Raw genomic sequence first — 12,622 nt, 5'->3', positions numbered from 1 at the left:
ACCTTTAAAAAAATCCATAATTTAAAAGGGTTAAAGGAAATCTGGAACCCTGGAACTAATGAAAGACGGCGGAAAAAGACTGATTAGGAAGCCAATTGCCTCTGACAGTACTTACTAAACGAGAAGATTACAATAACAACGAATTTCAAGTGCAGTCATATCCTAAAATCGAATTTCTTCATCATCCGTTATCTTAATATTCAGCAACAAGGTCATATCCAAAGGTAGGTTTACGGCATGGAAAAACATTTACCAATCCCATTGTCACTACGTTACACGACTTCGAAAACAAAAGAACGTCCATAATATTTGAAAATATTTCATACAGATATCGATCCAGTTTCCTTAACGAGAAAAAAAAAAAAATACAATAATATTTTATAAAGGAAAGAAATATCTGATTGTAGTAAAATGGACAACCTCAAACAGGCTTGTTTCTGAGATACGATAGAAGGCTAAAACTGCTATTGGTCAAAAAAGAATATTTCGCTCACCAAACCAAGGTCACTTCTTTTCCTGTTTTTTTTTAACGAAACAAAAGGAGACAAACCACTATATAACTTACGGAAATGTGAAGAAGAAGAATGTGGTATTGAACTCTTGTGACCTAAACCACAAAGAAAGATCAGCATGCCAACATGAATATCATCTGCATAATATTGTTTGAACGAAATAACATTTTTTGCACAAAATATGCAAAAATTGAAAACTAAAAGTTAAGAATTGTCTTACACGTAATGCTCAGAAAGTTTTTTCTTTTCTTTTTCTTTCTTTCTTTCTTTCTTTCTTTTTTTTTTTTTTTGTTTGTTCACGGCTCAGGAATGTAACTGATTCCCTCCTTCAATGTTAAACGTTACATAGCATTGGCGTAGCCAAGAGAGGGGACTAACCCGGCAAAGTCCCTCTTGCCTAGGACAGTACAATAAATTATATTTACATGCAATATGTTCCATTTGTGATCCCTGATATTACGACGTTATTTTTACAATTCGTAAAAAAAAAGTAAATAAAAACTACTTTCAATCATGTTAAAAAAAACTTATTTCCCAAAAAATCTCAGCAAATTAGTATTTTGTATTCTAAGATAACAAGAATTTTAGGAAAACTAAAAATGGATCAAGATATTGTGATCTTGGCCAATAGTTAGATTTTGGATCCGGGGCTACAAAATTTTTGAACGTCCCCTGAATCGAGTTTCGTATTTTCTACGGAATAAATATGTCATACTGAGTTAAGTGATACTTTGGGTTTAGATACAGTGTATGTAGTTCTCCACATAGAAGACGTACAAAAATTGTTTTGATTGAAATATATTGGATCTTGGATCAGGGCCCACAAATTTTTTGAACGGTCCCTAAATCGATTTTTCGTATTTTCTATGGAATAAACAAATCATACTAAATTAAGTGATAGTTTGGGTTTCGCTACACTATATATAGTTTTCCAGATATAAGGCGTAAAAGAAAATTTTTGATTGAAACATATTGGAGCGTTTGATCCAAAAATGGGAACGCCTACCCTATATAAACATGGGAAAAGGGGGATAGATAGAACAAATTATATTTTGTATTCTTTATTTTTTGAGCTTTTCCTCAGTAGCATATACAATGCATTAAAATTTACTGTTTATGAGTGCGAATAAAAATTAAGAGAAAAAAGAAAGTACGTAAATACATGTTTTATTTTTATTTTTAATTCTAAGTTCCTAAACTGAAAGTGGGCGAATACGGGTGTATCGTTCTTGGTTCTACCTTAGGGGAGCACTAAAAATTTGAAATAATGTAATGAGTAGGCTCGGAAGTTGAAGACCTAAAAATTGCCTAAAAAGGACCTATAAAATGACCTAAAATATCTTTAAAAAAAACTGGAAAAAAGGACGTAAAAATAAGACCCAATTTAATTAGAATTATGTAATTAATGAATATAAAGCTCAAGAAATAGAAGCTTCTGGTAGGCTAACAGTCGGTCCTTCTTTCACAAACTGAAGTAGGCCTACTAACTAAAAATAAGAAAAATTCCCCACCCTCCCTCCTTGCTGGAGGACATTGTTACATCTAATTATATGACTTGTGATTGTTACAGACCTGGTCTTATCAGTCCAGTCGTTGAAGAATGTGTTATCTTTTGAATTTTCTTTACTAAATAAAAGATCTTTAAGAGGTGGTAGTGATTCGAGTTAATGATCAGTAAATTTATTGTCGAAAGATGAAGGGCAAAAGAAGACGTTAAGACCTATTAAAAACTTTAAAAAAGACCAATAAACGAAACAACGCCGAAAAAGGTAAAAAAAAGGACAAATAAAATCCACCATTTTCTGGCCTACAATGACCCAAAATGAACACATATTATGTTAAGCCTCGTCTTTGGCCACTCGTAAAAAAGATTTTTCCTCAACATTCGGGCCCTAGTCATGAGACAATTGGACAGCTTACATGAATGAAGAGGTATTAAACTCAGCTCTAGAGAGCCATAAATAATAACATCTAGGAGCTGATGCGTTGTTCACACCGCATAATCCAGTTGAACGAGCGTTATCTGGCCGGTCATAGCCCTCATCTCCTATAGCGAAAGGAATTTACTTTAATATTCCCTTCTGTTTGTTAGTTAATTTTATCAATATTTCAAAACCTTGTAACTAAACGAAACTATGACCCTAGCCAGCCATGTAGTGCACATTTTAGTCCATTACGCGTGGTCAGTGTATCGGCTTCCAAATTGGCCCAAACCCTACAGAACAGTTTTCAAACAGGGCCCAACAGTTCTTAAACCGAACCGAACCATTCTACAAACCGAACCGAACCTAACCGGTTTTAAGTCCAAATCGATGGATTCGGTTTAAACTATAAACTGAACCGAAAGCGGTTAACCGGTTTTTGGAAAAACTCTACTTCCGATACTATATTTCTGATCTTCGTAGGGCAGTATATCTCATGTTATATGATATAATGCAGAAATATTTGAAAAGCAGGTTGAAATCTTAGCAATTGTTGTTCAAGAATGTAGATGTTGAACAAGAAGCAGCAACTCGTATCAGTGGCGGCTTTCGTTCGAGGCCGGGGGCCTAGGACCCCTCAGTTTTTTAGTACGTAAAGTTATTTAAGACATTATCTATATATATTTGAAAGTTTATGGTAAAAGTTCGGTCTAGCTTCCCCAGTTTTTACCTTCTAGAACCGCTACTGACTCGTACTAGTTTCCTCATGAGTCATTCAATAGCAAAACATGACAAACCATTATTGAGGGTGCATTAATCAAGAATTGCATGATTGCAGCAGCAGAAAAAAAGTGCATTAAAAAAGTTAATTTATTTAAAAACATTAGTTTGTCACAAAACACTGTTGCTCAAAAAGTAGATTAGATTGCAGAAAGTATATTAACTCAATTGTCTGACAAAAATCGACCTTACTGTGGTTCTCTTTAGCCCTAAATCAGTATTGGTAAGTTTCAGGGGTGACTTTAGGATTTTGACTTTGGGTAGGCCCGCTCCCTCGTTTATGGATACATATACCCATTTGATTGATTAATGGTAGTAGGAAATTACTTTTACAGTAACGATTGATGCTATTTGTTAAATAATTAGCTACCATTAATATAAATCGTGGAAAATATATTTACTCTTTATTGTATCTTTTAGCGTTTATTTATTTTGCAAAATTTTTGGGTAGGCCTGTGCCTAAGCGGCCTACCCGCTAAAGCTGCCACTGGAAGGTTTCCTCGACTGACATAAAAAAATTTCCTTTCCTACTTTGAACACACACACACCATTCTTATTGTATTGCCTCATTTCTGAAGATCAAAGAAAAGTTTAAACATTTAAATTGGTCTATCAGTCTGCACGAAAATTTCCCTGGATTTTCATATTTTATCGAAAAAAAAAAAACATTTTTCCCTTTTTGCTAAATTTACCTTCGAAATTTCCCTAAAACTACGAACACTGCCTTGAATGAGTCAACAGATATTTAAGATACTGCTGAGATGTTACTTTTTTATTCCAGGGATAGATCAAAATTATGAAGTGTATGAAGAGGTTCTTGGCATTCACGATCACTGGAGAAAATATTTTTAAAGCATTTGAAAATGCTGTTCAGAAAAAAAATCAATGGAAGAAATTAAAATATGTCACTGCTGATGGTGTCAAAAACATGTGTGGCATAAAATGATGGTCGCTCAAAATCATTAATAGTACATTGCATCGTTCATCTACAGTCTTTGTGCAGAAAGTGCTTGGAAACGTCAGAAATTTTAAAGCCAGTCATGTTAGCTGACACATTGATCGTCATGTGTATCACAGATGATACACACGGCGTGTTCTGCCTACGCTTCGTGTATGATTTCTGATACACAACGAATGTTCATTTTGTCGCCACGTGTATACGATCTGGTACACAGGCTGGTATATTTAACACATCTTACCTGTAGTCAGTGCGCCGGAAAATCATACTGCAGCAGTAATTTTGACTTCAGTAGATATTCCGCCTACGCTTCGTGTATTATTTCTGATACACAACTTGGCACTGATAGTAAAATTTATAAAAAAATACTCTGCCGATTAATATGTTAATTATATAAGATCACATGCACTCAATTCCGCGAGTTTACTGAAGAGATTGGAGAAAATGGCTTACCGTATTACAGGCCGGTAGCCAGCCCAAAAATGTAGGGGGGGCGGCTGAAGTTAGGGGGCGATCCAACCATACTATAGTTTACCATCGTATTATAGTTGATTTGCAAGCCTACCGTGAAAATTTAGGGGAGAAGCGAAAATTTAGGGGACAGCGAAAATTTAGGGGGCACCCCCTAGATCTCCCTGGATGCGGGCCTGCCGTATTATGCTGCAGTACGCTGGCTTAACTGTTTAAAAGCTTTAACGCGATTTTTGAGCTCCGAAAAGTAATCGAAATTTTCTTGAATGAAAAAAAGTCGTCCTCTGGATGAGTTATACAACGATAAGTGGTTATGGAAGTTAACATTTTATACAGATTTAAATAAACATGTGAATGACCTTAATTAAAAATTACAAAGAGAAAACCAGTTTCTGCCTTATAAATACACTCACATCAAGTTCTTTCGACATAAGACATGCCAAACATTTAGTCAGCAAACTGGGACATTTCCAATAGGTTTTGCAAATGAAGCTTTGGGTGTTTAAAAAAAAAAAAAATACTTTTGAGTCTTGTTTTTCAGATTTTGATGCAATTGCAAACTACAACAAAATTTTTCAAAAATCATTTTAACGCCGACATAGAAGCTCTCGCCTTAGTACTTCAAATGGAAAAAATTGATTTGCAGTGTAGCGATATTTTAAAAGAAAAAAAAATATTTAAATTCATTATTGCTGGAATTTTATAAGAGTCTTTCATTCACACAGTTTGATCAATTGCATAAATTTGGTCGTGACACTCGTTCCATTTTCGGATCTACAAGGTAACTAAAAAAGTTCTTGCTGTCTTTGACATCCCATTACTCGTGCGCTTACAGAGAGGAAACGAAGTGACATACGTACCTGTCAAGCAATCGGGAGTGAGTCTAACCAACGACCTTTAGTAATACAGGCAGGTTTTATACATATAGTAGTCATAGCTCGTCCTGTGTCGAGGAGAAAATGGAGGTATCGAAGCAGCTTCTTCGTTTGTTGTGTGATTTTAAAGTGGGCCCGACATCTGCCTCAAATGCCAGGCATTTGGAGAGAATGCCGTTAACGAACGCTCCGACAGGTATTGATTCCAAAAATTCCGTTTGGGATATGTGTGCCTTTCGGATGGACCTCGCAGTGGAACGACTACATGTGTTGGATGTTGAGGCTCTGAAAGCAGCCATCGATGAGAACAGTGGTCTGGCGTGTGATGAACTTGCAGAATGGTTCCATGTTTCCGCCTAAACAGTCAGACTACACCTGGATGGGATAAAGGAAGTCCTACAAGTTAAGCAAGTGGGTGCCCCATACATTGTTGGCATCCAAGAATGAAGAACGAGTGACAACCTGTTTGTCCTTGGTCACTCCGCACCTGAGCGCACTCATCTTTGATTGATTGCTCACTGATGACGAAAAGTGGGTCCTCTATGACGCTGCTAAGTGTACCAGACACTTGTCGCCACCTGATCCTGTTCGTCACTGTTCAAAACCACCTCTCCATCCAAGAAAGATTATGCTCTCTGTATGGTGGAATTATAGGCAAGTGGTGCATTACGAGCTCCTTCCAACTAGTCAGACCATCACTGCCCGCCTCTAATCTTAGCAGTTGCCAAGAGTGCACAGTGTATTGCGACGGAAGGAGCCAGCATCGATAAATTACAAAGATGCACCCCAGTACCAAGCTACATGTGGTAAAGAGGATCCGGGAGACCTTCAGCAACTTGACTGGGAGACACTGTGCCACGCATCATATTCACCGGACCTTGCGCCAATAGATTACCAGTAGTTTCATTCTCTCAACAACCACCTCCGTGGAAGATCCTTCACAAATGAGAGAGATCTGAGGAATGCACTGACGGACTTCTTTCCATTCATAACCGCCAAGTTTTATTACTAGGGTACTGTACAGCTGCAGGAACTTCGGCAAAAGATGTTAGATACTGAAGAAGATTACTTCGAAACCTAAGTGTACTTACCATCCACAGTATTGCTCTTTATTTATCACTGCTCTAGAACGGTCAGAAATTTTTGGTTACCTTATACTTGTCTGTGTGTCTGTCATAAAACTTGGTTAGTCAAATAGAAATTCCGAAAGCTTATAACTTGAAAACACTTCAAATCTATAAATTAAAGCTGGAAGAGTTTTTGAGAGTTAGTGTAATAACGTTAGCCAAGATAAAGGTATAAACCACTTTAAAAATTAACACGATTTCTAATAAATTCCTAATTAAAGACGAACTCCTTGTTGATGATAGATTTATAGGTGTTTGTAAAATTAAGATCTAATACTTATGGAGTTCAGATTGCTCTCGCCAGAGCAGATGTTACAGTTAATAAGCATTGTAGGATCTGCAAAGAGCCACTTGAAACCAGGAGTAAAAGCGGATCGGAAAAGATAGGGAGAGGCATGACGTCACGACGTCCCCGGTACCTATGTTTACCCATTGTAACTTTTTAGGAATTGCAAGGACGTCATAGATATTTTTAGAAGTGGGGCAACGTCATTTCGCCACGTTCCGCCTCTCTTTTCCCCCTGCTTGAAACTAAAGTTTATGTGGTTGACAAATGTTTTGTTCATGCGTAGCATAGAGTATACTCGCCATAATGCTATTGTCAAATCAATAACAAAACACTTTTGACTATATCAGGTATATATATATATATATATATATATATATATATATATATATATATATATATATATATATATATATATATATATATATATATAATAAACTGACATAAAATAAAGGGGAACTTCTGGTTGACTTGGAAAGTTGAAATTTGGCATGATTGTAGCTTTCCGGGACTAACCAACAGAAAAATTACCAAAAGCGAATATTTTTTAAGTTGTAGGAGGTCTAAAGGCGGAATGAAGGAATGCCTCATGTTATTTAAATGGATCTTTTTTTTTTTTTTTTTTTTTTTTTACCTATCTCATATTGAGGTACTTGGAATTTGAATAAAAACTTGAAATTCGGTATGCTTGTACGTTTTCCATAGGATTATTTAACAAAATAACTAAAAATGAAAATTTCCAACTTTAGAGTGATTTTATGGAGAACTGAAAAATCTTTCCCATGTTATTTACATGGGACATCGTCTACGCCCCAAAATATTTAGGCACTTCCGGCAGGATTAGAACGATGAAATTTGGCATGATTGTAGTCTTCCGAGACTATAAAAAAATAAAAAAAAATGCCAAAAGTGAATATTTTTAGTTTTAAGGTGTCTGAAGGGGGATGGAGAAATTCCCAGGATATTTAAATGGGCGTTTTCTTACAATATCTTATCTTTTAGGTAATTGAAATATGAAAAGAAATTTGAAATTCGATAGAGTTGTAGGTTTAAGAGGTTAGAGTCCGTAGGCCGAGCAAACGCGGGAGTGTAGGGGCGAATACCCCAGCTGGCTAAATTCAGGATATATTAAGAGCAAATGCACGAAATTCACTGCTGACACGTAAGAGATGCGAGGAAGTAGGAAGGCTTAGCAAATGTCGGGGTTTGGGGACGGAGTCCCGCAGCCACCAAAGGCTACTTTGAGATATAAAACACTAGTCGAGTTAGAATTTCAGATTGGTCAAACCGAATTGAAACCAGATATTGTTGCCGAAAACTTGAACATTATGTTTGTAATCGATGTCATTCAGGGCCATAACTTGTGGGGGAGCAGGAAGGCAACTGCCCCCGGGAAGTTCCTTGGGGGCCCACTTTAAGACAAAATTTTCTTACTCCATATACGATACGAACATGACATTATAAGTGAAGCATCAAACAGGTTCACTACATTACATAAACAAAACAGCACACAGAAGGTAAATAAAACAAAAATGAGTCACAGGCTCACTTCAGTAAAAAATGTCTACTATTAGGGGCTCTAGAAATATTTATTAGTATGACTTTGAGATTTGTCAATATTGTCCCCTTAATTAATTTTTCATGTATGGAACGGCCCAAGGACCCGTAACTAATGGCCCCGAGGACCTTGCCGTGCGGGAAGGCCCATAGGTTCCAGGGGACCCATAAATAATAAGAGAAAGATGGAGAGAAGGGGCCCAGGAATTAAAAAAAAACAACTTTTTCTAGGGGGACCAAATATGCGTATTAATACTTGCCCCCTCCCCAGAAAAAATGTAAGTTACGGTGCATGTAGGCATGTTAAGTAACATTGTTTATAACTGAAAAAAAAAAATTAAGAGAGTGGGAAAAGTGAAATACTGTAAATACAGCATCAAAAGTTGATGTAACTGTAAAATATACAATACGTTTTTGTGTGTGAATCATCATTTTCAATTGTGTATATCTAAATTATGCACATTTAAAAAGCAATTACTCGCTTGTATTATTTGAATTTAAAATGTAAGTTTATTTTAGTATATGTAATGCATGTTGTTAGAAGACAATATTGAGAGTTAAAAGAGGAAGCTGAAGATCAAGACGTGGGAGAAACATTTCCAGGTTCGTCTTTTTTGTCTTAAAAAAAAAAAAGTCCCAGGACCTCCCAAAAGGCCCCACGATTATGCCCTTTAATCTAAAGGAGACGATGATTAAGGCAAATAAATGATGATGGAAACATTGGTGAAATGCGAATGTGGGAGGAAACAGAAGTACCCCGAAGAAAATCTACGGACACGATGTTGTCCAGCACAAACTTACTTGGCCTGGGATCGAACCAGGGATTGCACGCACAAGAGTTAAGCTCTCTACCACTAAACCATCGTACTTGTATTATTTGAGTTTAAAATGTAAAGTTAATTTTAGTATGTGTATGTTGTTATTGTTATATGCTTGTAATTTGTGAATTCTGTCAATAAAATAAGAATATATGGTTCAGAAAGAACACAGATACCACGATTCTACCGGAATATGCCAGTGCGCATTGAAAATTTAAAGACTTGAAAATTTACGATTTAGACTTTTCACTTAAGGTTGGTGTAAAGGGACAAGTTTCGCCGATAGATGTCATTACAGTCTTCGTATCACTATTATGTATTTTTTACTTTTTACGAAAATTTACAATTTTTCTTACAAACCTCAGTCTAGAGGCTTCAAATTTTTAGAGAAGGAACTTCATAATCTTTCGAAGGCAACAATCCGTGCCGAATTTTTATTTAGAATTTTCTTCATTGTTAAAGGTTTGGATATCCATTTCAACAATCAAGTCATTTCAACAATGAAGAAAATTTTAAATAAAAAATCGGCACGGATTGTTCCTTTTAATAGGTTATGAAGTTCCTTCTCTAAAAATTTGAAGTCTCTAAGTTGAAATTTGTAAGAGAAATCGTGAATTTTCGTGAAAGGGAAAAAATGCATGAGAGAGATACGAAGACTGTATTGACATCTATCGGCAAAACTTGTCCCTTTAAACCAACCTTAAGACGATCAAATATATGTTTCAGTGTATTTTAATATTTGGCTAGAAGGGAAGGGAATATATCGGAAGAAAAAGGAATTGAGATGGTTATGCCCTAATGATATGCAGGGGCGGATCCAGGACGGACTTCTAGGGGGACGGTGTGTTGTAATACTGCTACTTAGAGCTACTTTTAATAGCTCCAAACTTTGGGATGGGTTTTATTTATATCTAAAATATGAAAGTTTCCTCTTCTGGTGGGGGAGAGGGGGGCGATTGGAGATCGCCCCCCATGGATCCGTCACTGATGATATGTTCAAATTTCGTGCAAGATTTCGAGTTTTGGTAAGTTGTACGTGAAAGACACAGGAGAACCCACAATATTGTCGGCAGTAACGCGTGAGAGCATTTGCTAGAGATTTGTATGCATGTGAATTTTGGGTTGTGGAACAACCAGGCCCGTATTTATATATTGTGTGCCCCTGTGCTCTAAATAATTTGCCGCCCCAACACTCCCCCCCCCCGAAAACTACCAATATTAGAGTTGAATTCATAGTTTTTAGGGGGCGCTAAGATGAATAGTGACAGTTTTAATCTAATTCAACTTCAATGTCATACTCCACTACACAAGGAAGGAGGAGGAGCGAGATTTTAAAAGCAATCGAAAACGGCAGATACTAGTGTTGAATTCAGTTTTCGAGGTCGCTGAGTTTAACGGTATCAGTTTTTATGATGTTTAACTTCATTCTCACCCCTTGAAAGGGGGGTGGGAGAGGATGACTTTTTAAAAATAATCAGGTAGGGCTAGCTAATTAGTAACTACTGTAATTACAGCGAACTAAACACATTAACATATTTTCTTGTGCTTCCGCGAGGCTCTACTGGTTGCTAGTTTTAAACGTTACTTACTTTATTGTGAATCTTTTAAAAAATCCAAAATTTTGCCGCCCCCTAAATTCTGCCGCCCTGTGCTCGAGCGCAGAATAGCACTTACCTAAATACGGGCCTGGGGACAACACACAAGCACATGTACCTTTGGCATGGTTGGGATTGAAATACAAGGTCAAGATTATATTTTTCTGTTTTATATATGGCAACAACATAAATGAAAATCAGGTTTTACCAATGATAACAAAACCCGATAATAGACGACAGGTGGATCACAAAATTGAATTAAATACGCATATTAAAACAGGTTCCTCACTGATTGTTTGTTTAAAGCCTCTTTCACTGACGTTTATAGATGAACAAAAAAAGTACGTAACAGAACAGCCAACTAAAGACTACGCATCTTATATAACATTTTTGTTTTGTTTTCATAAACAAAAAGCGAGTTATTCCATAAAGTAGGTGCTTTCGTGAATACAAAAAAATAACGATTGGAAACTCTTTTATAGAAACACAATAAAGAATAAAAAATAAACAAAAAATTTGAAGGCATTCAAGGAACGAAAAGGGGTGCTAAACCGCGTCGATCAGAAGAGCGAGGAGACAGATATTTTGTTGAAGTGAAATCTGACCTCAAAGCTTTTACAGCAACAACATCATTAATTAAGGACGTGTATTATATACGCTAGTTTTGGTGTTAATTTATTAGGATGTGTATTTCGAAACCGAAAAAAAAAAAAATTAAAAGGCATGGAAATGAGAACATAACACTACGATGGGTTGGTTCTGCCTGCCCTGTTACATAACAAACCAAATTTTCTTTTAAAACAAAAGCTAAATTGACCCAATTTATGGTCAAAAAATATTGTTGTTGTAACAGAATTACCACAATATTGTTGTTGGTGGCGTTTGGAGATCTTAGATCAGCGTTGCCACAGTCCTAGCTCTGAAGTGGGCTGAAAAATAGTACCAAATTGAAGCAAAAAGGGCCGAATTCATTATTTTATACCAGTGTGATATATGGCTATATAATACGAAACTAAAAGAGGTAAAATTCTAGAATACTCCCCCCCCCTCTTCCAAGAGTCTAAATCAAGAAATTGCTCTTTTTTAAAAATTACTTTTTAAAAACATCCAAATAGAAGGACCCGAACAAACTTGGTGTAGAATCTTTGCAACGACACATAAATTATACTTACTAGAGCAGCTCTGGTCTTCTTCAGAATATTCAACACTTGATTCAACGTGTATGTGCTTCTTTCTTTTTCTTTTCTTTTTTCTTTTTTTTTTTAATATTTCAAGCAGAAATTTCTCGTCTCTTTCATGCGCGGCACGGATGCACCCAGCGTTGTTTCCCAGTGTAGTTTGAATTACGAATATTCGAAACAAAGTTCGTAGCGTTATGCTGTACAACGTCACTGAATGATTGTTCAACAGCAGTTTTTAAAGAGTCCAACACACAGTACGAGTAAAGTGAAATGTAGGAAAAGTCTTACTGACATTTTTGAAAATGTGACAAGTATTTCTTAAATGGTGCTGAATTGGGTAGAATTGTACCAACTTTTTCACAAAAGGGGCTGAAAATGCCAGCGTGGTACCAACAATGGGGATGATTGACAAAAAGGGCTGAACTGGTACAATTGTACCAAGTGTGGCAACACTGTCTTAGATAGTAGTTGGAAAGTATTTAAATATTTTTGAATATTATACATTAGTTGATTAAGTTTTAGGTTTGTTACATTTTTGTT

This window comes from Thermobia domestica, chromosome 16 (genome assembly GCF_964235325.1).
Source record: "Thermobia domestica chromosome 16, izTheDome1.hap1.1, whole genome shotgun sequence".
NCBI classification, from domain to species: Eukaryota; Metazoa; Arthropoda; class Insecta; order Zygentoma; family Lepismatidae; genus Thermobia; species Thermobia domestica.
This window is presented reverse-complemented; position numbering follows the sequence as displayed.